The sequence below is a fragment of the Babylonia areolata genome, chromosome 7 (assembly GCF_041734735.1).
Source record: "Babylonia areolata isolate BAREFJ2019XMU chromosome 7, ASM4173473v1, whole genome shotgun sequence".
Lineage (NCBI taxonomy): Eukaryota > Metazoa > Mollusca > Gastropoda > Neogastropoda > Buccinidae > Babylonia > Babylonia areolata.
This window is the reverse complement of record NC_134882.1, coordinates 36,762,869-36,767,868: the sequence shown is the minus strand read 5'-3', so window position 1 is coordinate 36,767,868 and position 5,000 is coordinate 36,762,869. Positions and strand designations below refer to the sequence as shown.

The 5,000-nt window shown below is 45.6% G+C and overlaps 1 protein-coding gene across 1 annotated transcript in view; it reads right to left on the bottom strand.

Annotated features, from left to right (window-relative positions):
- LOC143284019 (protein dachsous-like) overlaps window positions 1-5,000 on the bottom strand; it is a 161,979-nt gene that overhangs the window by 61,982 nt on the left and 94,997 nt on the right. The gene's annotated exons all lie outside the window — the stretch shown is intronic.

The window sequence follows — 5,000 nt, the reverse complement described above, 5'->3', positions numbered from 1 at the left end:
CTGTCCATCTTGTTTTCTCCCTGTGTGTGCTGTCTGATTGTGGACAGAAGGGACAGATGATGTGTCAGCATTACTCGGTGCCTAAATTCTCCTTGAAAGTCTGTCTATCCGACTGCACGCAGAAAGGAGGGATGCTGCTTCAGCTTTACTGAATGCCAAAATTCTTCCTCTTTGGCTGTCTGTCTGTCTATCTTTATGTCTGTGTCATGTCTGTGTATTATTTAAAGTCTTAACTCCCGAGAGCAAGGTTTCGGTTGCGCTCCTTTTCTCTGCATTCAAATTTTGTATTACGTGTAGCTGACACATTTTGTACTTTCCAAAGTCAATTCAGGTCTAGATTGGAAGCTGCTAGGCAAATCTCGCTCTCTGCCATAAATGAAGCCAAACCGTAGCTTTATAAGGCTTTTATTTTGAATAAACCTTCACCGACGTCACAGTGTCAGACTCTGGTGAGAAACTGGCTTGATTCAAATCGCCCGCCATTTATAGTCCGGTTCAGGCTTTAAGTATGGCATTAACATACGAAAGAAATCTGTTTTAATTTACTTATTCTTCCCTCATTAACTAACCCCACCAACACACACACACACACACACACACACACACACACACACACACACACATACCAATATCAACCTTGTCTTGTTCATATCCCTTCATGTGGAGCCTTGGCCTTAGTGAATAAATTCTGATTCTGACAGTCAGACAGACTGACAGTAAATCCCCCTACCCCCGACCAGAGAGAAAGAGAGAGACAGACAGAGAGAGACAGAGACAGAGACAGAGAGAGAGAGAGAGAGAGACAGACAGACAGACAGACAGACAGACAGAGAGAGACAGAGACAGAGACAGAGAGAGAGAGAGAAGGGGGGAAGTAATGGGCACTGGGCTAGGAAGTAATAGGTGAAAAATCAAAAAAGAAGGCATTTGCTAGAGTAGTCAGTTCTATATATAGAGCATATAGAGGTGGGGTTTTTTGTTTTTTTTTTTAGTTCTCTATTTGATTCGTGTTAGGAATGAAACTAAACTTTATTTTCTATCTTTTTTTTAAAAACTCCTTTCTATTTTGCATTATCATTGTTGAAGTGTTGATTCTAAAAATGCCACCAATGCCGTTGCTGCTTTCTCGCATAAACAAGAAAAAAATCTAAAATCTTTTCTATTTTGCATCATCCTTGTTAAAGTGTTGATCCTAAGATGCCACCAATGCTGCCGCTGGTTTCTGGCATAAACAAGAAAAGAATCTAGAATGTCAAACACGGCAGGGGCAAACTATTTCCGGGCAGACAAGGAGAGGTGCCGCCACACTAGCGGGTTCTGAGAGGGAGAGAAGGATGCTGCTGTCTGGAACTCTTAGGTTGAATTTTTTTTGTGGCAGATAAAACGTGGGGGAAAAAAGACACCAGTAGTTTTATCATGGTGGGAAAAAAGAAGAAGAAAAAAATAGTAATATAACCGAGAACAAACACGTTGGCTGTGCACGCGCGCACGCATGCATGCAATACCTCAGCTCATACACGTGTAAAGGCAGTGGTCACACACACACACACACACACACACACACACACACACACACACACACACAAGCACGAGCACGCAAGCTCGCGCGGGTAAATGAATACATAAGCGTAAACGCATGTCAAATTGTACGCGCCGGGGAATACAGACAAATATATACGTGATATGAGGTTGATCAGAGGATACGACAAAGACAAACTGGACACTGGAATTACGAGAGAGAGAGAGAGAGAGAGAGACAGAGACAGAGACAGAGACAGAGACATAGAGGGAGGCAGAAAGATAGAAAGACAAACAGAAAGACAGACACAATGACAGACACACAGACAAAGATAGAGATAGTGGCGGAGGCAGGGACGGAAAGGCAGACAGACAAACAGAGAAAATAAGACACAATCACAGATCCAGACAGACAGACATACAGGCAGGCAGAAAACTGCATGCTGCGCTGGAAGCCACAGTCAAAGACAGATAAGCAAGGTGTAAAAACAACACTGAACGCTCGGGCGTCAAAACTGGGGCGAGCTTGTTGCAGCATATATAATTGTCGCATGCGACAATGCCTGCCGCCTTTCACGGCACATGTTATTTGCGCTTCGGCACATGTGTAATAATTGTCGCCGGCGACAATGTAGAATGGAAGTACCGCTTTGGGGAAAGCGAGCGAGCGAGTGTGTGTCTGTGTCTGTGTGTGTGCATGCGTGCGAGGGCGTGAATGTGTGTGTACGAGTGTATGTGTGTCCACACACATTCACGCCCGGGCACACACACACACACACACACACACACACACACACACACACACACACACACTCCTCTGGAACTTTATCGCAATATTCACGATGATGATGATGACAAAAATGATAATCATGATCATGATCTTCAAGTTGAACTGTTCACACTGAATACTGATGATAAAATGTGCTGTGGACTAGACAGATACTGTACGCCGGCGACAATATAGCATGCCCGGCGACAATACATGGCCGGCAACAATACAACACTGCAACGAAGCCCCCTCGGGGACAGCTCTAGCCTGCTGCTGCACTGTGCAAGCGTGGAGTGTTAGGGTGTGAACTCTCCCAGACAAACATGCTTGTTATCTTCTCCCCTGTTGGCCTGCCCGGCCACAGACATGGAGATGGATGCTCCACCTTCGGGTCTGATCAATCCAACGCGGCTGTGCTGAGACTCTCTTGCTTCCTATCTATCTGTCTGACTGTCTGATATCTCTCTCTCCTCTCTCAGTCTCTCTTCATTTCTTGCTCTCGGCTCTCTCAGCTGTTCTCACTCCACTCCCACACTTCCCCTCTCTCTCTGTTTCGCTCCAGCCTCTCTCTCTCTCTCTCTCTCTCTCTCTATTCCTCCTCTTCTCTCTCACTCTACCCCCTATCTCTCTCTGTCGCTCTCCCCCCGCTCTCTGTGGAACACTTGAAGGGTGGATTCTACAGAAACACAGTGGCAATGCAGTTAACGCCCACTAGTATTCTATCCCGCGGAAAGCAAGCCCTATACTATCGAAAGCTACAAAGCCCCAGTCAGTCCTCAGAGACTAGCAAGGGTAGCTTTCAGACCATTTCCTGTGAGACTATCGAGCGGCAGGTAGCTTTCAGACTGTGTCCGGCCCCGAGAACACAGAAGTGGAACGGAGCTTTGAAAAAGATGCTCCTGCAGCATTGCCCATGTTGGTGCTGGCTGGCTGTTTGTTACTGCTCCGGCGCTGGAAACAGTTGCACAGAAGACACGTGTGCGAAGTGAGCTTTGTAAGATAAACGCGTTGGCATAATATCATATGAAGACAGGGGGTAGGCACGCGCAACACACACATACACACGCGCGAGCGCACGCACGCACGCACACACACACACACACACACACACACACACACACACACACACACACACACACAGAGTGTTTAGAAACTTATTTACCCGAAACAAATTTTGTAAACAATGAAGACTTTTGGGGGTGGAGCGGAGAACGGGGAACGTTCTGGAAAATGAGCAACGTGTCACGGTCACAAAATATCCCCACCCCACCCCCGACTCCTCTACATGCACCTCTCCCCTCCCAGATCATGTCGATCGATCCATCTTAAAGGCTTTCTGTCTTGGCAAAAAGCGGAAAGTGATTTTTGGCCGATTTGAGAAGCCACTTTACATCTGTCCCGTTTTCTGTCAAAATAGCTGTTTTTTGTTGTTGCTGTTGTTGTTTTCGTTTTTGTCCTTCTGCAACATTGAAAGATGAAATATCACTCGGAATTCAGAGACCGCTTTGTATCCATTCCATCGCCCTCTCTACCCCAACCCCTCTCTCTCCCTCAGTTTCTCTCTCTCACACACTTCCTCTCCCCCCCTCCAACCCCCGCCGCCCCTCTCCCCACCTCTGTCACTTTCATTTTGTCATCCTTTTCCTACCCCTCTCTGATTTTTTTCTTCGATCTTTTTTCTTCCCCTCTCTCTTTCTCTCTCTCTCCTGTCATCATCCTTCCCTCTTCGTCTCACCACCCTCCTCTCCCACACTCATTTTTCTGTCCCGCCTGTCTTCTTCCCCTCTCTTTTTATCATTCTCTCTCTCTCTCTCTCTCTCTCTCTCTCTCTCTCTCTCCATTTCCGCGTGTTTGTACCCCCTCTCTGTCTCTTCCTGTGTTTCCGTTAACCCCGTCTCTTGCATTGTACTAGGAGTGCCAGGGAAAATGTCAGGATCAAAATGGCCTTGCACCAGATGCCTGTTATTTCATTACAACAGAAAGGAACACCAAATGTCTGAATGCGAGCAAAAAAAAAAAAAAAAAAAAAAAAAAAAAAAAATTTAAGGAGTAAAATAGCACAATCATACACGTTCAGTTTCTCTCTCTCTCTCCAATTCTTGTGGAACAGAACTGACAAAAGAGATGAATTAAGATAATGCAATCTTAAATGCCATGTACGATTACACAAACATTTCACAGAAATGCTACCATTGATTTTTCTCTCCCAAGAAAACCAAGCAAAAACAAAAAACAAAAACTTCCTCTTTTGTGTCCATATCAAAGGGAAAACCAGCGGGTTTGAAGTTATGCACAATAAATCTATGATGCGAATGCTTTCACCTTCAAACATTCCATCCATAGGACGAATTTCTTTCTCCATCCCCTCACCTCCAAATCTTCGCAGTTTCTACCTTCCGTCTTCAATTAACTTTAACAGAACCCATTCCCCCGGCTACCCCCACCCCCACCCCGCTAAAAAAAAAAAAAAAAAAAAAAAAAAAAAAAAAAAAGACGCGTTCAGCTCAGCCGATCAGACAGGCTTTGTAAATGTCGATCAGGTAGAGAGAAAAAATAGCACACTACCACAATCACACACACACACACAACAACAACAACCAAACATCACACACACAGACACATGCACACACATGCGCGCGCGCTCTCACACACGCACGCACTCACACACACACACACACACACACACACACACACACACACACACACACACACA